This window comes from Cryptotermes secundus, unplaced genomic scaffold, assembly GCF_002891405.2.
Source record: "Cryptotermes secundus unplaced genomic scaffold, Csec_1.0 scaffold125, whole genome shotgun sequence".
NCBI classification, from domain to species: domain Eukaryota; kingdom Metazoa; phylum Arthropoda; class Insecta; order Blattodea; family Kalotermitidae; genus Cryptotermes; species Cryptotermes secundus.
This window is the reverse complement of record NW_019720162.1, coordinates 1,060,435-1,088,394: the sequence shown is the minus strand read 5'-3', so window position 1 is coordinate 1,088,394 and position 27,960 is coordinate 1,060,435. Positions and strand designations below refer to the sequence as shown.

General features: G+C 41.5%; 1 long non-coding RNA gene across 1 annotated transcript in view; it reads left to right on the top strand.

Moving 5' to 3' along the window:
- The first annotated feature begins 3,621 nt into the window (after positions 1-3,621).
- LOC111867045 overlaps positions 3,622-27,960 on the top strand; it is a 264,491-nt gene continuing 240,152 nt past the window's right edge. The window contains exon 1 of the long non-coding RNA XR_002843278.2: positions 3,622-3,882. This is a non-coding gene — a long non-coding RNA (uncharacterized LOC111867045). The remainder of the gene's footprint in view (positions 3,883-27,960) is intronic.

Genomic DNA, 27,960 nt, shown 5'->3' with positions numbered 1-27,960 from the left:
GTACGTAACATAACATCAAACCAACTTGTGAGTGACGGAAAGCCATAAAATTGAAGTACAAAATACTCGCTCGCCATGTCATAATTGTCCTTAGGTTTCCAAGCAGTATACATAACACATGACTGGCGAGCGATGACGTAACGTGCTGACTGCGCGTTCTGGTATGAGCCAACTACATAAGCACGGCTAGGGAGTATCATCGCACTCAAGGACAAACATAGATAAGGGCTCTCAGCTGAGAGGTACAGCGAGGTACAGTGCTTGGACCTGCCAGAAGACCACACTTTTCTTGGGCCATTATCTCCGTAACCGTTCAACTTTGGACATAGGTGTTTTGGGTTATATCGGCATACTTTAACATAAGGAACACCCTCCCGAAGTTTGGCACATTCCTCCTGGGACCTCTGTATATATCTTACATGCTCTCACTAGGTTAATGGCAGATTTTTTTTTGTTTTTGTGTTCACAATCTTGCAAAGGTTAGTCTCTTAGCCAAACATGTTTCTGCAACAGATGTTATGTTCAGATATGTTAATATTTTTAAAAGAAAATTTATTTTATTAATTGGAATTATTAGATCTGCTAATAACGCCTGTAACAATATATAAGATTGTTTGTTCAGATCATTATTTTTATTTATGTCATTTTGAATTTAGAATATTGTTTAATTCCCTCCAACTTTGTTATTATCTGTGTTCCTCATCTGTTCAACTGTAGTTTCCTCTTGCAGTGCTTGCCTGTAAAGGCTTCATAGCTGTTGCCAAGCAGTTTAATAAATTAGTTGAATTAATATTAAAGAGTTCTGTGTTCTGGGATATAAAGTCATATAGTCCATTGAAAGTCAACTGACATTTTGGAGGAACATGTTGCCTCCCTCTGGTTTCTTTCTTGCATGTTCTTTGATCATGAAGATGAAAGCAAAACGTTGGTTGGCTTTCAGTGGACTGTGTAGGACCCTATCTCAGAAGATGGAATTCTTCTTAACCAGCTCTGTGAGACTCTAAAATCCTACATTAATTATTATGCATTCCAGAGTATAAATGCATTTGGATGATGGACATGAGATGTATCAAATGCCAGAACAAGTATTTACAAACATTTGGTGTATATAAAAATATAATATGTCTGTTGCCTTCTGTCTTGTTTCCTGCTGCAGGTCTAATGCAAAACACAAGGAATCCTGATTCTGTGCCCTTTTTATAATTACCCGAGTGAAACACTTTCTTAATTTGAATTCTTACTCCATTTTTAAAGGCACTTTGTATTCTGAATTTTACATGAAAGCAACCATATCACATGGGAAGAGTATTTACTTCAGTTTACATACAGTATTTGTGAATGCAATATTGTTATTTAAAAACTTCCAGGTAAGGTGGATGTTCTTTGATAGCTCTAGATATTAGATGCTTCTATGAAGAATCTTAGATGAAACCATGCATATTTGAGTTTGGTGTGACATTGCTTTTTTTCTCCTTTTTAAGGTATATATTCTTGTGCTTTTTCTTAGTACTTCTTGTGGGTTATTGTGAAGTACAGAAATTTCTGTCAGATGTGCTCTCTCTCGCCCCTCCATCTCTCCCTCTTGTTACATCATTGGCATATCAGTGATTATTTCTCTATTCTAATAAAGTACTGCATGTTAATTTTCCAGGCTGGTTTGAGGTAAATATTTTTGACTGTTAAGTTTGTGTCTTAGTGCTAATTGCTGGTGGATATGCTTGGCCATATTACTATGTCTTCTGTATTATGTGGCAGCAACTAGTGATGAGCATCCTCCTATAATGTGGTCTATTCTTTCTGTGTATTTTGTATATTTGTCACTTGATTGTTTGTCCCTTAAAGTTATCTAATTCTACTTAATTACTTGACCCTGTGTACCAAGCATGTGCCCATCTGTTTCGGCATAATTGTTACCTCTGAAGGCTGCACAAGAATGAAAGCTAGTATGGGTGTTTGTTACCTGGTTATCTTTTTCTGAGCCTATATTTTGCCTAAACATAAATACCAAAATATGCAAAAATATAATGTTGTAGAATCTGAGGTTGTCACATTGGTGGATACGAAGGGTTCTACATTCTAAAATATAATTCCATATAGTCTGTTGAAAGTCAGCTGATGTTTCAGAGGAACATATGACCTCCATGTTCAGGGTTGAATAATAAGCCAGACAAGAAACCAACAAGAACCAGGTAGAGCTCTGCTTGCTACCTGCTTCATGTTGCTATCTTGTCTGAGTTATTCTTTGATCCCAGTGATTGACATGACACGTTGCTCCAAAACGTCAGATTACTTTGAACTTACTACATGGTGTTATATCTCAGAAGATATAACTCTTCAACTATAACCTTGCCTCACAATAATTGGAGGGCACAGACTGAGTGTCTTTGAGATGGGGGTGCTGAGGAGAACATTTGGATCTGAGAGGGATGAAATAATAGGAGGCTGGTGAAAATTCTGCAGAATGAGGAGCATAATAACTTTTACTCATCAAATATAAGTATGATGACGTGAAGGAGGATGAGATGGACAAGACATATAGCATGCATTGGAGAGACGTGCATATGAAGTTTTGGTTGCAAAATCTGAAGGAGAGAGAACAGTCAGAAGACCTAGGCATAAGTGGAAGGATAATATTAAAATCGATCTTCAAGGAATATAATGGGAGCATGTGTAGAGTCAGGGTAGAGACTGATGGCTGGCTCTTATAAACAATGAAATGAACTTCTGAGTTACATAAAAATGCTAGGAATGTCTTGAGTATCTCTGTGGAGTTTGTATTCTCTTCTTCCTTTGCAAAGTTTGAATCAAGGTTATATTTCTGTTATGCAGTGGAAGAGGACTGACCGTTGCTATGATCGTTTTTGTTGTTATGCCTGTGATGATAATAATAATAATAATAATAATAGTAATTTACTGGGTATGTAGTAAGGAAGTAGCAACAGTTGTTTAATCTGAAAAGTAAAGTGCATGTTCAGAACTTTGCATATACAAATGAACAGTATGTTGTTTCTAATCAAATTTTTACTTTTATTAATTAATGACATCATGAGCATGGCCAGAATTTTTCCAAGCGGGGCAGCCAGAAAATTTGCTAATGGACTTTCTTAAGCCTTGTCATATGATATGTACTGAATGCCGCACAATATGCGACATTGAAGATTAATTAAAATAATAACTTTCAAGTTTGGCATCAGTATATTGTATATTTTTGTCATTCAAATTTTCATCTTCGAAAAATCCGAAGGGTAGCGGGGGGGGGGGTTGCCTTGCTCTCTCCACGGTGCCCAGGGACATTCACAGGCACATCAAATCAGATCGGTTGTGTATACATACGTGGTGTAATAACTGGGCATAGGTTTTGGCATTTAGTCCGTTTAATTTTTTTTGGAAACTGCAATATTTTCGATCCATCATCTTGTAACCCTATAATTTTTATATCCATATTTTACGAAGTAAATGCATATATCGTACCACAGGAAGTAGTAGGACGTAAACCAGCAAAATTGTTAAAATATAATCAAATTTAGAGTGATTTAGCTTTTATCTGTTCATATGAATCGATTGTAAAGATCGATGACTGCCAGCTTCACACGGATATGACAGTCGAGATGTGTAGTTGTTACTGACGGTTGTGTAATGGCAAGTAGTTCAAATAATCATATTTTAGTCGGGACCGAGTAAGTGTCGTGTTAGGATATAATATTAATAATCATGCCTCTCGTTAATTTCGAAGATTTGTATCCGGTAATTGTGTTTTGTGTGAAGGAATTAACAGAATACAGACATAACCTGTGTGGCCTTGTATCTCATACTCTACGATATGATGTTAGGCACTGTGCTCTTCGGGTTACAGTCAATCGTGAACTGCTTCTGCATGCTGAGGTGAGTAAATTCGACTTTAAACAGATGAATGGTAGACTGTGTGGCCACACTTATTATTATTATTGTTTGTCGTTGTGACGAAAACTGTCTTAATGCTTCTTGTAGAGCGTGATGGGTTTGTTGAAGATGTCTGTGATTTGCGTGGACACTGAGCTTTGAAACTTTTATAGAATTCATGTCCAGTGGTAAGAGGTGTTCCTTCTACGTGGACAAAAGTTTACCTCTCAGCTCCATAACCTACTGTAGCCTAATCATATGAGTACAAGGACTGATTATGTTTGCCTTTCGTGTACGTAACCTACATATTACGAAGTAGCTGGTCAAATGGGTCTGTAATTATAAAACCCGGACATGCCTTATTTCAGTATACCGTAAACTACAGCTTATTACGAGACTGTTTGAATGCATTTTGCAATAGACGGATGGCTTAAAGTCTCAGTTGGCCGCGGCATGGCGACCACTGATTGGCCTATTGTAGCCTGCCCCGGGTGATTATGATGATGGAGAATTTTGTGGAATGAAGATTGGCAGGGGAAACCGAAGTACTCGGAGATAACCCGCCCCAGCGCCACTTTGCCCACCACAAATCCCACTTGACCAGACCCGGGATCGAAACCGAGCCGCCGCGGTGTGAAGCTGGCCGCGCCATAGCTCAAGCGGTTAGTCGCTGGCTTCCTACCGCGGCGGCCCTGGTTCGATCCCGGGTCTGATCAAGTAGGATTTGTGGTGGACAAAGAGGCGTTGGGCGGTTTTTCTCCGAATACTTCTGTTTCCCCTGCCATTCCACCAAATTCTCCATTATCATAATCACCCAGGGCAGGTACAATAGGCCAATCAGTGGCCGCTGTGCCGAGTGGACCCAGTTGGACTCCATCCCCCCCACTAAGCGAAAATTTTAAAGTCTCAGTTCTTAACATGAAAATATTTTAATTGTAATGCAGAATTTGTCATATATATTGAAAAGTTAAGAAAAAAACGCACTTTAAATTGTTTGAAGTTGCAGTGGGGATCCGTTGCGCTGACCACGCGACACCCTCTATCCACTACAGTTGACACTAACTTTGCCGACAGGAGGCGGTCGCTCGGTCGGTACAGTTCGCTTGCGGACTACAGACCACGGAGTTTATTTTGCAGTGATGATTGCGCCGTACAACGAAACGAACATCAGCTCTCTTTTAAGGAAAAATAAGCGATTCAAGTAAATGTGTGTGTGCTCATTTTCAGTCTGATTTTGAACATTTTTTGTTCTTGGTTCCAGTACTTTTCTATGAAGGAAATAATGGTCATAAACAATGATTTGAACTCGAGATAGTTAACCTTACCAATTTTCTAGGGGTGCCCCTACAGGAGGAACATTTTGTATCCTTACCTCCTCTTCTATGACCGCACGTTTGGGAGAAAGTGTATGGAACAAATGGACGAACGTTTGGCTATGTAGTATACAGGGTGTTTCACAACTTTAGGGCATAACTGANCAGGAGGTGATTCCCTACGTCTTTGTGATCAAAAAAGTTCATATAAACATGTGTCCGATTTTGGACGGTTACGGAGTTATGACCGTTTTTTCATTCCCGTGCACGCCCTTGTGTGAACCGCGTCTATCATCCGACGGGTCGCTATTTTTAGCCAGCTACAGACAGTGCGTTCTCGTTATCTCGACACTTGAGAGGTACCTAAGGCGTGGTGGGTTGGTATGTACCCGCGCGGTTCACAACCGAACGGCAACCTGTTTTGCGGCTGTCGGTGGCATTTTCTAAAATCAGCTTTAAGCACCAATAAATTCAAATTAAAGGTAATTTCACGAAGCTAATTTTACATTCATACTTTAAATGTTATCATGTATTATGCTGGTTTATTATTTTGTTCCGTTTATTGTCAGTAATAGTTACCTTCTATTCTTAGTTTAAAACGTTCATAACTCCGTAACCGTCCAAAATCGGACACATGTTTATATGAACTTTTTTGATCACAAAGACGTAGGGAATCACCTCCTGCAGTTATGCCCTAAAGTCGTGAAACATCCTGTATATGCTTTGAGTATTAATAATCTACATTTCTTATCTTGTGTGTTTTAAGATCACAAGGCGTTCTTCTGAGACATAAAATTTGGCACTGTGCTAACTTGCACAATATATTAAGCAAACACTGGATTTCAGAAAAGGAATGGCTTATCAGTTTTGCAGTTCTTGACAGGCTGACTACAATTATTTAAGTATTTAAAGAAAAGGAGACATCTCAAGTTCTTCCCAGAGCTTATTTATCACTTATTGACACATTAGAAATTTACGATTTGATCGTTCACGCCGGATTATTAGTATTTGGGTATACTGCGTTTTGAGCCCATGTTGTTTTATGGGCAGAGGGGTTTTCCGAAACGTCGGCATCTATCCACAAAACCACAGCCTTAGCAGATAAATAAATTTATTCTGCAACGTTCACTGCGTGTACTACCAATATATGCCTAGAATTTTACTATCACATTCGTCCTTCGGCCTGTTCCGGATTTAATATTCATCTTTGTCTTGATGTGCCAATGTCTGATGTTCTTGCTGATCTGTAGTATCTTGGTATCTGTTCTCATAAACGTACCCGTTCCATTCCATCGCACTGCTGCATCTAGTTCTATTGTTAACTAAAGTACTGAGTGTATCTCCAGTTCTGTATCATTTCGTGAGCTACTATTTTGTCCTGTGTTATGGGTCTTTTCGCTGAGTGAAGAAATTTAATTCCTGCTGGTTCAATTCTGTTTTTTTCTCGCTGCCTCATTTTTATAGGCTATTTGACAATTTCGGTATAGAGAATGTAGTTTCGGATGGTGGTCTAGTGGTCAGCGTTCCTGGCTACATATCCAGAGGTCCGATTCTATTCCCGGCGCTACCAGATTTTTTCTGAGAAGTAGTGGGCCTTGAACGGGGTCCACTCAGCCTCGTAGTGATAATTGAGGAGATATTTCAAGGAAATAGGGGCTTCGGTCTAGAAAACCGAAATTAATGGCCGTGGAGATTCGTTGCGCTGACCACGCGACACCCTCTATCCGCAAAAGTTGACACTAAACTTCGGCGCCAAGCGGCGGTCGCTCGGTCGGTATAGTTCACTTGCAGACTAAAATCACGGAGTTTTCTTTTTGGAAGGAAGCCTCGTAAAGGTACTATCCTAGATTTTTCCTTGAGAGACTGAGGAATATCACGAAAAATCTCAGTATATCCGGCGACAGGGCTGAGATTCGAACCGAAAATCTCTCGTAAGTCTGCAGTTTTTCGTGTAGACCAATCTATCCGGTATCTCTTCCTCCTGATCCGTATTATCTGAGCCATGAATGGTTCTGTATAATAAGTCCATAGCCGTCTTGAACACTGACTTCCATCTAGTGCAGACGTCAAGAAAGATGGCGCTATGCCTCCATCCCCCCCATGTCTCCACGGTGCAGTGCTTAATTAATTAAACGTAGGGACAATTTTACCTTCTTTTTTATATTGCACAGATGAATCCATACGATTCTGCAGTTTGAATATTGAAGGGGAGCCGATCACAGTGGTAGCGCGGTCTAGGACATGAGCCGTCTTCACCTACCCGAAGACTGAGATAGTGGGTTCGAATTCCATTCGAGGCAAGGATGTCTGTTTGCGTTTATTCTGTATTTGTGTTATCCTTTGTATAGGTAGCGGCCTTGCAACTGGCTGATCCCCTTTCCAAGGAGTCATACCGACTGTGTATACTCGTAGATTATGAAACTGAAAAATCAACCAAGGTTCAACAAGGGCTGTAGAGTCATAGATAGATAGAACGTTGAAGGGGCATTTCCTTACTCCATCTCAACAAATCGGTGAACTCTGTCCTACCTTACGAGCCCGTCATTCTGTTTTCAGCACACTTGGCTATACTGTACGAAATGCGAGAGGGACATAATATGCGACTCTGGAAAGTTGGATTCATTGAGAGGATCGGGCGATTTTGTCAACTTTAGGCATATATCGCCATTGAGACCCAAATTAAACGCCAGCTTAAATAGGGCTACAAAGATTAGGATCTTATTTATCAGGCTTAACAATAACACACAAAGACCATTGCGCAAGTTTGCATGAGACATACATAAGTGTATAACTTACAGTTTTGTTAGGTATATTACTAAAAAAGTCATTCGTAATGTTCATAATATCGTAAAGTAAACCTGTGTCTCGCACTGAGGTTGCATCAACCTCAATATATCGGTGTAATATTGTAGCGTGTAAAGCCGTTGTTGGTTAGCGACCTCGAAACAGCCAACGAAAACATTTGCTGCTAGGCAACAAATTTGAAATAAGCAAAGATAGACGGCCGCTGCTAGGGAACGGCTATGTAATCATGTTCCCGCTGCAACAGATACGCATGCAATAATAGAGGAACTGTTGGAAACGGTGTTTTCTACACGGCCCTTGCGAAGGGTTATAAATAAGACAACTGGGGCAACTACCCGTGTGGAGGCGATGTCTAATACCTCCACCGTGACCCTGCGAGTCGTAGGAGGCAACGAAAATGGAAGTCTCAAATCTGAGACAGTAAAATATGGTCACGAGTAGCAAGGGACTCGGAACCGAAAAAGACTGCGCTGGCAAGGACCAGCAGTATATACAAAAGAAAGACCCGTCCTCTCGTCAGAGAAGGCGTCCCACAAAGAAGGCCGTAACTGTAAAACAGTAATAAATATCTGGTCATGAGCCCCAGATGGCGCTTGACACCAAGACTTACTGACTAACTGACCGTCGGCCGCAATGCGACTTTGATTTTGGCCTAGTCAATTCTGTAGAAGGGACAGTTTGAAGAGCGCCACCATTCAGAGATGACTTGAGAGCGGAAGCTGAAGAATCTCCACTGTTAGAAGCCGTTGCCAGGAAACGGTTGGTGAAGACACAGCAGACTTAGCATTTGCTGCAATGATTTGAAAAATATGGAGATTAGCGACGATGCTGTAATTACTTGTATTTATGATTGTAAAGTTCTTAATATCGAGAAGTAGGCCTGTATATTGTACTTAGGGTGCACCAACCTCACTATATCTGTTTAATATCTATCATATTTGTTTACGCGACCCTTCAGCGTCTTCTTTTTTATCTCTGAATATCAGCAGAGAGATAAATTTCACTTCTCCGAACAGATTTTGACTCTGTCAAGAAATATGCTGTCAAAATCTGGGTCAATTTACCGGCTGGTCAGTACTTCTAATTATACTAAGTAATATTTTTTTATAGCCGGTCACGGTAGCCGAGCGGTCTAAGGCATGCACTGTCTTCGCTCGCTCGGAAGCCGGGATCGTGGGTTCGAATCCCACTCAGTGCATGGATGTTTGTGTGCGTTTTTCTGTGTTTGTGTACAGGTAGAGGCCTTGCGACGAGCTGATCACCCGCCCAAGGAGTCCTACCATATGTCTAAGATCTAGTAAACCGAAGTGAAACGGAGAGTTTCATGGAGGTAGGCCTAGGCCCAAATGAGGGCTGTAGCGCCAATGGAAAAAAAAAAATAGTTTTTATAGGTTGGTCTGTGCAGCAGTTTTCTGTGTTTGCAAAATTATTATTCCTTGGTCTTTTGTTACGAGGTACTGCGTCCTCTGTGTGGCGCCGTAAGGCCTTGCTTTGCTTCACACCGTCCAGCGCTTGCATTTTATTCCTTCGTAATCACATGGGGTGAAACAGAACACACGATTATGATAGTAATTACGAAGCTATGCATCTTCGCAACGCTTCGGCGTTTTCTTTTGAAAATATCCGTCGCTAAGTATTTGGGTTGTGAAGAGGGAGGGAAGTTTCAAGTGGTACTTCGTGAGTTTCCTTACCTTCCCCTTGGCGGCAGAGCACCCCCTCCGCCCCCACTGTCCTTGCCCATGGCTCATAGATACGTTGTCTCGTGTGTTTATTCTTAGCGCAATCTTTCTCTAAGGAAGTAATATGCATTATATGATGAAATTTACCACAGAGATGATTACATTCATGTTCATCGTGCAGTATGCCTTTCAAAGTGGGAATATCTGTCCAGTTGATGTTTCGTAGATGTCCCGCTTGATGAAGATAGCAGATAAATAATGTGATATATAAACCCCCCGTTAGGCAACGACCGCGAAATAAAACAGCCGGTGCTAAGTAATGGCTCTGAAACAACGGCCAATATTAAGCATAGCGATCACATGGGCAACCCAACAGAAGCGAACGCAACAGAGGGACGTTGTTTACTACGCGGTCCGTGCCGAGATATCATCATCAGGACAAGTATAGGGTGCAGTCTATTGCGTAACTGTCAAACAGTAATAAATATCTGGTCATGAGCCCCTAAGGGGGCTGGACACCAAGACTTACTGATTGACACCGCCAGTCGCAATGTGACTTTGAATTTGACTTTGGTTCTGTCATTGCAGAGAGTTAGTTGGTCGAAGGAATGACTTAGTTGTGGCACAGAGTCCAGCCGGTAAGGTAATGAGCACGGAAGCATAGGATATTGTTGGCATCCGTCACCAGGCAACGGCTGGTGAAGACACAGCAGACTGAGAAAGCTTAGTACGTGCTGTAGTGAACTGCAGAGTGTGTGCATTGGTTATAGCGTTATAGTTACTTGTAGTTACATTCTGTAAGTGTTCAGTAAATCCAATAACCAATCCAGACCCTGTCTATAAGCACTCATACACGCATACTAATAATGTGAATAAGCAGTCAGAATAACGTTCCTACTTTTGATACACGCCACACCTGACATGAAAGAGAAACGGCTTGAAGTGGTTTCATTTGCCCTGAATCTGATTTTATATACAATTTTATCGCTTTTTTAAGACACATTAAAATTAGTGGCTGCCCACTGATAGCATAACATTTTTTAATCTCGTCACAATCTTTTATATCGAGTTTCGAGGCAAAACAGCACGTACATATTCTTTTTTAGTGTTTTTATATGTATGGTCTAAAACAAGGAGATGCTTTATCGCCACTCCTTTTTAACTTTGCTTTAGAATATGCAATTAGGAAGGTCCAGGGAAACCAGGTGGGACTGAAATTAAACGGGACACATCAGCTGTTGGCCTATGCTGATGATGTGAATCTACTAGGTGATAACGTAGATACCATAAAGAAAAACACACAAACTTTAATTAACGCAAGTAAAGAGGTTGGTCTAGAAGTAAACACTGAGAAAACTAAGTATATGTTGCTGTCTCGTCACCAAAATGCAAGGCAAAATGGTAACATAAAGGTGGGTAACAGATATTTTGAAAATGTGGCACAGTTCAGATATTTGATAATAACGATAACAGATCGAAACCTGATTCAGGAGGAAATTAAGAGGCGATTGAACTCGGGTAATACTTGCTACCATTCAGTCCAGAATCTTTTGTCTTCTCGTCTGCTGTCCAAAAACAAAAATTAGAATATACAAAACTATAATTTCGCCTGTGGTTCTCTATGGTTGTGAAATTTGGTCTCTGACATTAAGGGAGGAACATAGACTGAGGGTGTTTGAGAACAAAGCGTTGAGAATATTTGGACCGAAGAGGGATGAAGTGATAGGAGGTTGGAGAAAACTGCACAATGAGGAGCTTCATAACTTGTACTCTTCTCCAAGTATAATTATAATGATCAAGTAAAGGAGGATGAGGTGGGCAGGGTATGTAGCACGAATATGGGAGACGAGAGGATATTGGTGGGAAAGCCAGAAGGAAAGAGACCACTGGGAAGACCAAGGCGTAGGTGGGTGGACAATATTGAAATGGATCTTAGAGATAGAATGGGATGGCATTGATCGGATTGATCTGGCTCACGATAAGAACCAGTGGAGGGCTCTTATGAACACGGTAATGAACCTTTGGGTTCCATAAAATGTTGGGAAATTCTTGAGTAGCTGCAGAATTGGCAGCTCCTCCAGAAGGGCTCAGCACCATGAGTAAGTAATTAATATGTTTTAATCGACCGCCACTTTGGTCTAGTGATCAGAGTTCCTGGCTACAGATCCAGAGGTCCCGGGTTCGATTCTCGGCGCTACAAGATTTTCTAAGAAGTAGTGGGTCTGGAACAGGGTTCACTCAGCCTCGAAAGGAATAATTGAGCTATTTTAAGGAAATAGCGGCTCCGGTCTAGAAAACCGAAATTAAGAGCAGTGGGGATTCGTTGCGCTGACCACGCGACGCCATGTATCCGCAAAAGTTGGCATTAAATTCGCCGACAGCGGCGGTCGCTCGGTCGGTATAGCTCGCTTGCGGACTCAAGCCACGGATTTTTAAATATTTTTTTAGTCAATTATGGTCTGAGTTTAATGTGTCTTATGAAAATATATATTTTTATTAAATGGCACCATTTCTTGAAGTTATATGTTCATATGCTGCATATGGAGATAGGGGATGTGAAAAATGAATGAGTTACAACTTTTTGACCGTAATTTACCTGATGATCTCTCAGATTCACCCGTATTTACTAGCAGCCTATTTCTTGCTTGTTATCAGAAAAGTGGATATTTGCTGTACTACGTTGTGATTTAATTTAATACGAAAGTATCGCAACTTCATGAATAGCCCAGTATGTGAAATCATTACATCTTAACAGACTCATCATCTAATTTCCGAAAGGTTCTCCGTCTTCTAGTGGTCAGCGTTCCTCGCTACAGATCCAGAGGTCCGGGTTAGATTCCCGGCGCTACAGATTTTTTCTGAGAAGTAGTGGGTCTGGAACGGTGTCCACTCAGCCTCGTGATGATAATTGAGGAGCTATTTCAAGGAAATAGTGGCTCCGGTCTAGAAAATCGAAATTAACGGCCGTGGGGATTCGTCGCGCCGACCACGCGACACCCTCTAACCGCAAAAGTTGGAACTAAACTTCGCTGACAAGCCACGGTCGCTCGGTCGGTATAATTCGCTTGCGGACTAAAATCACGGAGTTTTTTGTTTGTTTGTTTGTAATATTCCTCTCATTCAGGATGGAGGTGTACTGTGCTGTTCCAGCCTCGCCTTGAACATTTAGGGCAACACAAAACAATTTTCCGACAGAATTAGCTAAGTTTTTTTTATTGCTAATGGGGTGGGATTAAGTCCCTTGTACTGCGGCCACTTCTGCCTATTGTACCAGCCCCAGATGACAGGTGAGGGTGATTGTGGAGAAATTGGTGGAATGAAGATTGGCAGAGGAAACCGAAGTACTCGGAGAAAACCTGCCCTAGCGCCACTTTGTCCACCACATATCCCGGGATCGAACCCGGGCCGCCGCGGTGGGAAGTCTGCGACTAACCGCTTGAAATATGGCGCGGCCCATTAACTAAGGTAAAATCTATTCTATTGTTTATGGCATTCTACTTTAAATAAAGCAGGGAGTATATTATTTCAGTTGTTTAACGCAGTTAATTTTGATTACGAGTAATGTAAGTGCCGTTGGCAATTCAGCGCCTAGCCCCATCGGTCGTTATATAAGCTTTTACATTAGTAAATTTCCCTGCTCTGTCCAGAATTCCTTTCTGTTCTTACATATTATCGAACTATACGTCGAAACTCACGATAAACACCATCTCCCACGTATAACACTCACAGGTATTCAATTGTACGGTAAACCTCCTCCTTTTCATAGCATTCTGTACTTCACATATCCATATCAAAGTGTAACCGATCTTCACAGATGAGATATGATACCGGCAGTGTCATAGCTCAGGCGGATAGTCGCCGTCTTCCCACTGTGGAGGCCCGGCTTCGAGCCTAGATCAAGTAATGTGGGATTTTGTTGTGGACAAAGTGACACTGGGATAGGTTTTCTCTGAGTACTTCGGTTTCCCCTGCCAATTTTCATTCCACCGACTGCTCCACACTCATCGTCTATCATTCGGGGCTGGTGCAACAGGCCAGTTAGTGACCGACGTACCAAGTGGACTCACTCTCACCCCACCCCAAGAAACTTAACTAACTAAAACAGACACGATACACTGAGACAAAGTAGTTTTCGCCCTTTCATGGTCTGCTATATAACTTAACGTTCATAGAACATGTTAGCGCTCGTTAGTTCGTTGCTTTGGTAACCTGAAATTGCTTAAATTCAGAGTTTCCGTCTCGCACTTAAAGAAAAAGAGTTCTTATATATAGTGTCTACAGAGAGAGGGGGGGCCAATATAAGTCTACAATATTTCTTTCACTTATTTTTTCATCGAGGGGGCTAGCGGTAGCGTAGTTTATTTAGGCACCTTGCTAAAAGCCGGAAGGTCCTGGGTTCAGTTCCCGATAATGTCATTGGATTTTTCAATTAACCTAATAATTCAGCCCCACTGTGGCCCTAGGGTCGACTCAGCCTCTAACAGAAATCAGTACCAGGAATATTCCTGGGGATAAAGGGCGGCCGGTGCGTAAGGCTGACAGCCTCACCGCCATCTGTGAGCCAATTGTCTATAAAATGTGGGAGCCTCGACGTCTCACAACTCTATGGAACTTCATGGCCTGTTATAGGGATAGCTTTACCTTTTTACCTTACTTTTGCATCGAGAGTAATCTGCTTTAGACGGAAGATCTAGGCTTGCTGTATTTCTGTAGCTGCGCCTTCGTGTGATCAACTCGTTACTGTAGCTCTTCTTTATCTCTTTCTTCGTTTCTCTTCTCCTTCTCCTCATTCTATTCTTCGTTCTTCTGTGTTGGTGACGTTTGTGGTTGTGATTCATATTCTTCCTGTTTTGCCTCTTGCAACATTTGACCTCCATCATTCTCTTTTTTTTTTTTGTTGCTAGTGGGATGGGACTAAGTCCCTTGTACTGCGGCCACTCCTGGCCTATTGTACCAGCCCCAGATGATAGGTGAGGGTGATTGTGAAGCAATTGGTGGAATGAAGATTGGTAGGGGAAACCGAAGTACTCGGAAGAAACCTGCCCCAGCGCCACTTTGTCACCACAAATCCCACTTGACCAGACCCGGGATGGAACCCGGGCCGCCGCGGTGGGAAGCCAGCGAGTAACCGCTTGAGCTATGGCGCGGCCCCCATCATCCTCTTACCAAGCGTCAGTATTGCAGGTTCTCCAGATTCGTCTTGAGAGCCCTGACTGAGAATGGCAGGCAGTTCTATGAGGTCTGTGACAATGAATGAATTATTCGTATTATACAAATATTATGTTGGGCACTTGTCACCGTTTGATATAGATTTCGTATGGATTTACGGTGAATTTTGGGGGGGGGGTGACCATATTCCCACATTCCGATGAATGGTTGTCTTCATATTGATGATTTTTTTTTGTACAGAAAATGGTCACGTGTGGGGAGGTCATTTTCTGTCTTTCCACATGCCTAGATTTTGAGTCAATAGGTGCTGGACGGATTTTGATGAAAGTGTATATGAGCGTTGTGCCACCGGATGTCCTCCCCACATTCACACACTTCACGTTAGATTTGAAGTTCTCACACTGGTCACTGAAAAGACGCCGTGCAATGAGGTAGAAATTCACCATTATTTCGCAGGAACGTACTGATTTCAAAATGATTGGCTCCCAGTAATTCATCGCTTCTGAATGCGTTGTAATTAGTATGTAATCGTAATATGAAAACTCCCTCTTGAGAAAAGCCCTTGACAATTTCCTAATGTCTTTCGTCCACGTTTTGTGCTTGGTAAAAAAGGCTTAAATAAATAAAAAATTCGTTTGATTTATATTAGTTCGGGGGTACGCAATAGCGTTGTTTGTTGAGGCACTGTACTACAAGTCAGAAGATCGCGGGTTCGATTCCCGGTAAGATCATTGAGTTTTAATTGACCTAATCCTTGCAGCCGCACTATGGCCCTGGGGTCGGCTCAGCCGCTAGAAAAAGTGAGTATCAGCAATCACCTGGGGGTAAAGGGCAGCCGGCGTGCAGGGCTGACAACCACACCCTCGCTTGTGAGCCGATTGTGTAGAGAATGTTGAAACCTCGACATCTCACAACCCTATGTGCCCCCACGGCCTGTTGCAGGAATATCATTTAATGTTAGCTCCCTTACTGAGCTTAAAGAGAGCAAACCTGTGTTATAAAAATCGGCTGCAGTCATTGTTTAGTTAATTTTTTGAATATTATTGCAGAATCCCCCAAAAGCTAGCAGTACAGCTGCATTTGCACGATTTCATGTCTCACATTGGCAATCAGGAAGTGCCATCGTTTGAAGCATGCTGTGGTTGCTATACCATAAAGCGGACTCGCATTCTGGAGAAGCGGGGTTCGATCCGGGTTATCCTATAATTTTATCCGTTTTTCTTCATTCAAATGGAGACCGTTGCTGATACGTTGCCCGCGGACGGACTGAACGAGTCGCTCAGATTACTTGCAGCTAAAGTATTAACTACGCAGAATTATTAATTTATAAAATTTTGACGCAGTTATTTTTGGCTTTACGAACTTAGGGTTTATTTTGCAACTGTATGTTAAAATACTGTCTACAAACCACGTGTTTGTATTATAATATTTCCGCCTCGAATGGTATAATTCTCTAACATAATTAGAAAAAAGTGAATCAGGTATTTATACAGTGCCACATATCCCATTATGTAGCTCTAACATATCAGTACCTCATATCCCCCCCCCAGAATAGCAGAATAACTTCCATTTCCTCACCTGTACCATTATCAAAAAAGTAGGGGCCCGCTCAGTATCAATTTCTCATGTAACATCTGAAGTTCACCAATAGATGGAATAAATTATATGAAACAGTGACACTTCTTCATGAAGATGACATCTTCGTCATTCATTCGTAAGGGCGTAAATTAAACAGGAACTTCTGAAATAACTAATCGCCTACGTTTCTCTATACGACACGGACCGCAAAGAAAACGACGCGTTCATTTATTGTAGGTGATGTGTTCTCCACAGTCCGCCTCGGGTCCCGCCGGACTCATAACGAAGAATGACTGTACTGGCGAGAACCAGCAGCAATTTACCCGACCGACCGATCAACACACACACACACAGACAGAAAGGTTATCTCCTTTTGTTCCTTCAAAGTGAGGAAATTACGCTACTAATGAAGAAACGCATTTTTACGTTATCGGTATTGAACGTGATACCTGATCACAATGATCACATGCAAATGACAGGGATTTGCGGAACAGACTTGCAGTGCGGTTGGGTTGGACACTGTCTCTTACATCCTGACTGCCAGTATAGCACAGGGTTCACCTCACACCACATCCTTAAGCACTGTTAAGAGTGCGGTAATATTAGGTCCCAGAAACGGCCAACCCCATAACAGGAAAATTACAGGACTCACAAAAATATATTGTGGTTTTTAAAGTTGCCGTTTATGCTTGGACGTCTGTCTAGTATTTCCATATTGCTTATAGTTTGTACTCAAACACGGTGAACCGATCTGTAAACAGGCAGACCTCTGTAATTAGGCCTGTTTGTAAGCTAGTGTAGGAGCTTCTTCTTTGCGAATCTCTTTTTTTCCCCCCCCTTGGTACTACAGCCCCAATGGGCCTAGGCCTACCTCCATGAACTTCTTCGTTCACGTCGGTTTTTCTAGATCTTACACATTCGGTAGGACTCCTTGGGCGGGTGATCAGCTCGTCGTAAGGCCTCTACCTGTACAGAAACACAGAAAAACCGACGTACACAAACTAAACATCAATTCCCTGAGTGGGATCCGAATCCACGATCCCGGTTTCCAAGCGAGCGAAGACAGTACATGCCTTAGACCCCTCGGCTACCGTAACCGGCTTGCGACTCTCTTAACCAGACAAATTCCAAGCGTAGAAAATGTTCACGTTTACGAAATACATTACTTGACAGAATTTTAAAAATTTATCTGATCAGCACAGTCAATACACATTTGCATGGAACTGTAGCCTCATGTTTGAAGTTATCTGGGTATGTACGTGTATATGTATCATTTTCCCATAAAAGGGGAGATGAGAAAACTAAAAATGTCGGCTTGACACTGCAGGAATTAAATCTTCCCCTAACCACACCGAAGAAATGAAATTGCTTATTATTCTTTCTTTGGCGGCGCGAATATAAGAATACATATAAGGATGACCTTGTCTATTCGTGTGACTGGACATCCGCATGTTTAAAGGTTCGGCCACACAGAGCGCTACGTACGCTATGTTCGCTATACGAACAGAAAAATATCTCCCTTTATTGCCAATGTGACTGGCCACACAGACTTCCGTACGTTACGTACTCTATGTTCCCTATGTTAGCTGCGTCGCAGAGTGTACACAGCGTACGTAGCGTACGTAGCGAACATAGCGTAGCGCTCTGTGTGGCCGAACTTTTAACTAGTTATTTTAACGGTATGTATGAGCATCGGGCCACAGAAGGTCATCGAAAATTCACATTTTTCATGGTTTAGTTTGATCTCTTACTGAAGAAATAAACCTCATCATAACACGCTCAAAATTAGCGCCAAGACCCGCCAATTTTTTGGTTATTTCTTTCCTATATAACTACAAATATTGTAGCATGTAGAACCGTCACTGGGCAACGACCACAAAATAAACAATGAAACATTTGCTGCTAGGTAACAAATTCTTAACAAGCAAACATACGCAGCCGTTACTGGGTAATGCCTTCGCAAACAAACACGTTCCCACGGAAAAGAAGGAATACAAATATGAACGGTGTTTTCTACGCGTTCCGTAACGAGATGTTATAACCGAGACAAGTTTAGAAGTTAAACAGCTTAACAGAGTCAGTTGTAAGGGAATCTGTGGAGAGAAAACTTGGTTGGCGCAGTTGAAGAATCCAAATTGTTAAAGGCCGTTACTGGGGAACGACTGGTAAAGACAGCAGACTGGAAAGATTAAGGGCGTCGTGTAGTGGTTTGTAAAGTGTGGAAATTAGCGATAATATTATAGTTATTTGTAGTTACGACCTATTATTTTTTTTTTTTTAAATTCGCTTAGTGCGGGGTTGAGTCCATCTGGGTCCACTCGGCACGGCGGCCACTGATTGGCCTATTGTACCTGCCCCGGGAGATTATGATGATGGAGAATTTGGTGACATGAAGATTGGCAGGGGAAACCGAAGTACTCGGAGAAAACCCGCCCCAACACCACTTTGTCCACCACAAATCAGACCCCGGATCGAACCCGGGCCGCCGCCGTGGAAAACCAGCGACTAACCGCTTGAGCTATGGCGCGGCCAGTTACGACCTATACATGGTCAACAAATCAAATCTCCAGCCCAAAACCAGGTCGAGAGTCGCTCATGCATGTGACAATATAATCTATATAAATAAAAGTGTAAATGTTCGTTTGAGTTTTACCTAAGATCTCCGAAACTTCTTCACCGATCGCTTCGAAATTTTGACACAACGTTGCATTCGAACACCCGCGTGTTTCTGTGTGCCTATTATGTAGATGTCACACCCGTGACAGGTAAAAACATGTAAAAACCTGCCACGTGTTCCGAATCCAGCAGTCGTTTCAATTGTAACGCTAGAACAGTTAGCGTATACTTCCATGGAAACGCAATAACAGTTTGCCGTTTTTCCTAAGCAACGGATGAAACTAACTCTTCGATAAGGTATTCCCTATCCCGTCCGAGCGCTGGCTATATGTATAAGAGAGTTTAGCTCCGGCGACTGTTCAGTATCACGAGTGTCTCGAGTATCACGAGGTCACAAGTATCACAAGAGATTCCGAGTGAAATCACAGCATCCGCCGAGGTATAAATAGCCCACCTTGGACAAGAAGCAGTCAGTCTCGGGGCAGATGCCAAGGGATACAGAAGAGAGCCTGGAGGTAAGCGCCAAAGGAGTTAGTCTTGGGATAGCCAACGCCGAATATAAACAGTTTCGATTTGTTTTCATTTTGATTTAATTTTTCGTGTCATATTGTCTTGGAATTCGGCTATGTCGTTTTCATCTACTTGTCTATCTATCTTCTATATAAATAAAAATGTAAATGTTCGTTTTCTCTTATGAAATTAAAAATATTAGATATGTGACCTTTCTCTTTTCTTTTTTTTTCCCCATTTAACCAGACTGAGCCACAGCAAAGCGTGGCCAGGCACAGCTAGTAAAAGTAATAAATAACAAAATGATTGTTTTTCGACCCCTCTAAAGGGGGGGAGGGAATCGGTTAATAGGAACGTGACGTACTCACGGATTCACGAATTCGATCGGTCCTTCGGATAAATTGCTGCGGGCTTCGTCAGCACAGTCATTCTTGGCTCCGAGTGCCGCGGGACTCACTCCATGTTTTACTGTCTCACGACTCTGATAGTCGTGCACACATGCGAATTCGTGAGGTGGGAAATTCATTAGTACAACTACCGAAGTACAGTAAATGTGGTAGCCAGTGGTAACCATGGTAACACTTTGAAGTACATTATCGGTCTACTCAATTAACTGACAATTACTCATCTTCGTTCACATAACAGATATAGTTAAAATTTGTATCGCATTGGTAAGAGAATGATAACACACAGGTGTGCTGATGACTTGGGCGGGAGCTGTTGTGACCAATTTTAAGATAAATGCTCTTAACGATTGTTGGTGTACGTAGGAATTACCGTACCGCGGTCCCTAACCGCTTGTACTTTCTGCTTACGTCACAGTAACGCCACTGCTCACTCACCGCAATCATATCTTCTGTTTACTTCTCTGTACTGCACCGTACTGAACACTGAGTAACTCATTGACCAACATTTACACTCACGTCACCTGTAGGGAGGACTATACAAGCCTGTGTTTCTCAACCAGGGGGATGCGTCTCACTGGCGAGACATGAGATTTCGAAAATGAAAATTGGTTCAGCCACACAAAATTGTCCTACACGAACACTTCCCTACTTTCTGATCACACGCTTGCCATGGTCATGTTTCTACTAATAGAACTAAACTTGAAGGACTGTATCTTCTGGATTATAACTCCGTGTAATCCGATGAAAGTATATCGACGTTTCGGAGACGTAGCCTCCATCTCTTTCCCTATTCATGACCACTGCTAGGAGAGCCTCATCCTACAGGTTCAAGAATTTGTAACGATGTTATATTAATACAATTATTATGTTTTTGGACACTATCTATCATCCTGTTTTTATTTAAAACACACAACGTTTCGGAGACTGGATTCTGTTTCTTTCTTCAGTTAAAAATCTTCTTAATTGGTCCCAATCCCTAGAACTATTAACTATGTCCGGATACCTGCAGCAACACAGGATGGGATAAACGTGAAGAAACCAAGCACAGTATACACCATCTGCACCAGTTAAAATTAACATTAAAAACATTAAAACGCTACACACACACGTATATATGAGGCCTAACACCTGTGTCCATGCAGTTTTTCACTGAGGCAGAATCCAGTTTCCGAAATTTTGCGTGTTTTAAATAAAAAGAGGAAGATGGATAATGTCCAGAAACACAACAATTTTATTCATCATAGAGAATTAACATTTATAGATAATAATATTAATAAAGTATAAATAAATGTTACAATCCTCAAATTCTTAAGAGCTTCCAGTAAAGAAAAATGTAATACTAAAATGCATTTAAGTGAAAATCACACTCCAGGAAGGATAATTTATTTCCTCCCTCCTCTGTTGTGTTGGAACCGTGATTCTTGAGCCAAATGAAGGGTGAGAACCACGTTATAAGGGATGTGGTAGGATGCAGTAGAGTATCCACTCTTCTAAAGCTCCAGCCAACAACAACCTTTGGATGCACTGCAGAAAGACGGAGCGTATTAACAAACAACTGCGCAACCTGCATACCCTCACACACGTACAGCTCACCTCGAAATTATAGTGACGAGACATTGAAAAACGAAACGACTTGTAATATCCATCAACAGCAAAATATGTAATTACGCGAGCAACTGCTTTGAATATTATCCTATTTTTGTCACCGGTTACTGACATTTTGTCTTTAAGCTTTTACAGTCAACATCGAAGAGCGAAGCACTTACGTCTAACTTAAAGAGCGAATCTACTTGAGTCCCACCATTACCTGTTTCTAATATTATTACTGTCAGATGTAGGGATTGCACGTGACTTATAAGACAGATTCTGGATTGGATGAATGGATTTATTGACACCTTATACAGTCCTATATCTCGAGACTACAGGTAATACAGAACCATCGCTATTATACACACTTTCCAATTCACCGTTGCACGCGTACTAGGATTCTCAGTCTTCACTAGCCGTATCCTGGCAACGGATTTATAAGAATCTCACTGTCACTTCAAATCACACATGAAGTCATCCTGGCACAGTCTAATTAATTTCTTGCCATTATTCTGCAGCTGCCAATTCCGAAGACTCGACTCAAATCGATTCCTCTGCTCCCGAGCTCATATCCCGGCAGTACGGCGTCTCGAAACTCGTCTCTTCACTCGACTCGACTGCTCTCGACTACTCTTCTGTACTCCCCAAGCGACTTCCTTTGTCCATTTATAACCCCCAGACACGGACCCCACGGGAAACGCCGTCTTCTGTTGTTAGGGAGACGTATTTAGAGCACCGTTACCTAACAATACATGTCCTTCTATTGTCGCATGCGCTTGTATTGCGGGAATGTGTTCACCGAGTCGTTGCCTAGCAATTGTTATACACGTCAAATTATTATCTCTACATTCTAATCTGGTAAAAGCCCAGGATTTAATATCTGTAATAATAATAACTATTAGCAGTACACTGTATAATAATAGTATAAGATATATCAAAAGACACCATTTTGAAAAAAGGACGCGGTATTCAACAGTGGATCTTTTAATGACGAAACAACGCATTAAAACGTGCTTTCATTCCTACGCCATGTATATCACCTGGTGATCATCACCAGGATGGAAACATATTTAATGGAATTAAAATGAATATTGATTCTGGACGAACGAGGATTCGGGGTTCGAGTCACGGTATAGTTTAGAATATTATCTTTTCCACCTCGTCCAGACTGGCTCTGGGACCCACCCAGCCTCAAATCTAACAGGTGCCTGGGAATTTTTCTCCAAGGGTAAAGCTGCCGGGGAATGAAGCTGACCACTCACCTCCAACTAGTGCCGAGGTGAAGAAAATGTGGATCTATACATTCACTCTCCTATACGGCTTCATGCTTAATTAGTTAAATACAGAGACAGTTTTACCTTTTTATATTTGCAGTTAATTGTTGTATATGTTATTTTTCAAGCAATAAACCTAACCATTGGACGAAGATATTCATCAAATTGTAGATAAAGTTTATTCAGTGCCTTGCGTATGTTGTTACTTTCTATCTGTCTATCTATCTATCTGTCTATCTAACTATCTGTCTGTCCCTTGTGGACCTTGGCAGCTTTGTCAGTTTCTTAATCTATATATAGTCTGTAGGACTCCTTGGACGGGGTATCAGCCCATCGCAAGGCCGCTACCTACAGACAGAAAAACATAAACACAGAATAAACGCAAACACACATCCATGCCTCGAGTGGGTTTCGAACCCAAGATCCCAGTGTTCTAGGGATCGAAGACGGTTTATGCCTTAGACCGCGCGGCCACTGTGATCGGCTGTCAAGCACAACTACACAACTTGATGTTAAGGGCATGCAATTTCCATAATACGTAGCTCTGCCTTTCGCCGCATTCACAAAGTTATAGTTAACCCTGAGACTGGCTTATGCAGCCAGCCTCTACAAATCATGAGTGGGGTCCAGGCCTGAAGTGAGATATGAGGGGTTGTGTGATGAATTAGCGGCTTTCTTAGGGGAGGGGGGTATGGGTATTGGTGGGCCCACGGTCAGGACTGTGGCACGCAATTAAATAGTCATCTTGCAAGTTGGCTTACCCTGTTATTTAAGTTCCTTAAATGAAATGCCGTTAGAAAAGTTACGAAAGGGGTTCATGTTCAACTCTCTTCATTACTGAAGAGGAACCTTCATGCAGGGAACGTCAAATATTAATCTTCAGGGTAAGAAATCTGTACACCCTGCCCCATAGTTATTTTTCCGTCTCCTTCTTCTTCTTCTTCCTCCTCCCCCTTCAAGTTTTTGTATAGAGCGGGATGGTGTGACTGTGGTCCTCTATGCAAGATATCGTCTCTTCCAATCTCGGCCTAAAGACCGGTCATTCTGACTCATATTTCCAGGTTTTCCTCAGGCACTGAATGCTGATGCTTGGATCCTATTTCGATTAAGGCCAGGACTGTTTCATTCCAAATATTTTTCATGCAAACATTTATCAATCATTCTGTCATTCGACGCTGTACCGGCTGTGATACTGAGGGCAACATAAACCGCATATAAATAACAAAGTTTTAAAACACGTAATAAATAATGTTGGTATTTTCTGAATAGATAGATAGATAGATAGATAGATAGATAGATAGATAGATAGATAGATAGATAGATAGATAGATAGATAGATAGATAGATAGATAGATAGATAGATAGATAGATAGATAGATAGATAGATAGATAGATAGATAGATAGATAGATAGATAGATAGATAGATAGATAGATAGATAGATAGATAGATAGATAGATAGATAGATAGATAGATAGATAGATAGATAGATAGATAGATAGATAGATAGATAGATAGATAGATAGATAGATAGATAGATAGATAGATAGATAGATAGATAGATAGATAGATAGATAGATAGATAGATAGATAGATAGATAGATAGATAGATAGATAGATAGATAGATAGATAGATAGATAGATAGATAGATAGATAGATAGATAGATAGATAGATAGATAGATAGATAGATAGATAGATAGATAGATAGATAGATAGATAGATAGATAGATAGATAGATAGATAGATAGATAGATAGATAGATAGATAGATAGATAGATAGATAGATAGATAGATAGATAGATAGATAGATAGATAGATAGATAGATAGATAGATAGATAGATAGATAGATAGATAGATAGATAGATAGATTTTGAGTGAACTGAGTGAAAATTCAAAATTTTTAAGAGTCCGTGCCGGGATAGCGCAATCGGTATAGCGACTAGCTACGAGCTGGACGGCTGAGGGTTCGGAGTTCGAGTCCCAGTAGGGTCAAGAATTTTCTCTTCTCCACGTCATCCAGAAAGGCTCTTGGGTTCACCCAGCCTCCTATCCAATGGGTACCCGCGGCATTTTCTTCGGGTGTAAACGGTCAGGGCGTGAAGCTGAACACTGACCTCCAACTACAGCTGAGGTGAAGAAAACGTGGATCTATACATACACTTTCTCATACGTCTTCATGGGTTAGTGTTTAATTAGTTAAGCACAGGAAAAACTTAACATTTCAGTCGATCGCTGGTTGGGAACTTATGGTTCGGAGTATGAAGTCAGTTCTTGTCGGACATAATCCCACCGCTGAGAGAACTGTCAATAATGACACCCGTAACCGGGTTTCTGGGAGCGGTCGGAAGGGAGTGTTGTGGGTCTCCCGGGAACGGCTTGTCTCTGGCCGCCCTATCTCGTTTGTGCACGAAATCTTGTTAAGGCGAGAAGGAATTAGGCCAACCCCCAATCAGACTTCATTGGGATCTACTGCTATCCGTCTCCAGGGGTACGTCATGTCCTGTGTCGCGTTGGAAGAGCTCTGAAAGTTCTCTGGCCCTGCTGTCAATATAGTTCCTTTTGAATACAGCCGCCCACATCCGGCCAGAATTTGAAGAATATTGCGCACCTTAAATATTTTAAGCCTGAGATTTACATAAATAATATTTCAGAATTCATTTCCCACACTAGAGACAGTGCTGAATCTCCATTAAAATTATCAACCAGTTAATGATGTTCACGAAAACAGCAGCTGTTTACTGTGCGAACCGTAGGAGACATAAATAAAAAGATGTTAATATCAATACATGCAATAAATAGAGTAATCTCTGTGTTACAAAGGATTAAACCATGAGGCTACCAGAATTGGCATGTTATTTTTATAAAAGTTTTATTTTATACGTAGAAACTGCAGATATATTTGTTCTTTTTAATCTTATTCTCTCTGACTTTCATTCTCATGAATTCCTTAATGCAGATAACACAGCTTACTGATGTGTTATTTGGGTAGCGAGGCATGTAGGCGTTTATGTTTCATGTACACACACAAACATGACTGAACAAGGGAGAAGAGCCTCGCCAGAGAAATAAAAGTGTAAAAGTTCATGAAGGCCTGCATCTAGTTCACGAAATTTATAAATTAATGCATAATGAGGATTGATTCCGTTTGCTTGTTGTATCACCGAAAACGCTTGATGGATGTCGTTTGAATTGGTGATGTGGTTTACACTGAAATTTATTTGGGGACATAATATCCTTTCTTATTGGCGCAGTGCAAATTTTATGGAGTCAAAATTGTGAAATCCTTATCTGAAATTTTAGGGTTTTACAAAAGGTGAAGATTCATATTACAGTCTTATGGTTATCGCACCGTGTGAGCTGGTGGATGATTACAAGCATTTGTTGGGGGCAAGAAGTTTCTTTCCTTCACGGCGTCAAGACCAGCTCTGGGGCTCACCCAGCTAAAACGGCGAGAACGATAAGCCGACTACACACTTATTTCGAGGGCAGAGGTCAAGAATACATAGAGCTATACCTCCATTCCTCCACATGTCTTCATAGTGTAGTGCTTAATTAATTAAACACAAGAACAACTTTTCTTACTTTACGTATCTACATTGGAAGTTACGACATTGTCGGTAGAGAGAACGTACACCTGACTGACGAATTGGAAATGGTAGCAGCTCAGTCGAGATATTGCTCCCGAATCTCCCTAGAGGGACTGAGGAAGACCTTGGAAAACGTCGGTCACATTAGCCAGTGTCCCGTCTGAGAATGGATCCGTGCATCTCTGAAATATAGGTCTGAATCTGAAATACAATACAGTATAAGAGGGAAAGGAGAAAAAGCGATCACTTATCATACAAGGAGTTCTGGCAGGAACTAATGGTCTACTTTCCTTTCACTCTGATTTTAGTGCATGTTATGACAGATAGACAACTTTATTATGTAAGCATAATGAAGTCAATAAAGCAATACAATTTGGGAGGCTGCAATGTTGGTATCACTGATGGGGATGATTTGTGTAGTACATCGTTCAGACAGGGATCATGTGCCATGACATTTAAAAAATAAGGAAAGTAGGCTAATAGAAACGGAGATTTCTCTGTTGGTGAATGTTTAACGACACGCAAGGAAATATGCAATTTTCTCACTGTCTGTGGTCTCGTGGTCAGCGTTCCCGGCTACAGATCCAGAGATCCGAGTTCGATTCCCGGCGCTACCAGATTTTTTTCTAAGAAGTAGTGGGTCTGGACCGGGGTCCGCCCAGCCTCGTGAGGATAATTGAGGAGCTATTTCAAGGAAATAGCGGCTCCGGTCTAGAAAACCGAAATTAACGGCCTTGGAGATTCGTTGCGCTGACTACGCGACACTCTCTATCCGCAAATGTTGGCAGTAAACTTCGCCGACAAGCGGCGGTCGCTCGGTCGGTATAGTTCGCTTGCGGCCTGAAATCACGGAATTTGTTTGTTTGTTTGTTTGTAGTGTAATATAGCGACATTAAGAGCAGTAGCCAATCAGGTTAAATAATTGTAAAAGCAAGAAGACGTAGAGTGTAATTGTTGACCTCGTCAGTAGATGAGCTGTGTAGTCAGCTCTAAGCCCCGGCCGCTTTACTCTCCGGGGAAAGGACCTCTGGTATCCAGTGGGTGGGGTCAAGAGCCGTTCTATGCTGATATTGGTTTCTATCTAATATAATGGATTTATATCTTTAATGAATGAACATAGAATCTAGTGAGGTATGTAAAATCGCAAGAATTTGTGTTTTTAAAAGTTACGTGTATATACAGCTCATTCTAAACTAGGCTTATTTTTGCACCCTTGAAATGAACAAGTACATCCATAGGCCGTCTACTGCACGAATGAGTGTGATAATCTGTTATTCTCTAATAATGTCGTAACCGACTACGTCACTAATTGATGATGACGCTCCCTCGTTCCCATAGCAGATGGAGTATAGAACGTTACTGTCATATGCATGAATGACTATAGACAGAGTTTTGATTGGTAATTGGATTTACTGAACTTTTACAGAACGCAACTACAAGTAACTATAGCGCCATCGCTAATTCACACACTCTGTAGTTTTCTACAGAGTGCAATATGTCCTTTCAGTCTGCTGTGTCTTCAGCGGTGGTCGCCTGGTAATTGCTTTCAACGCC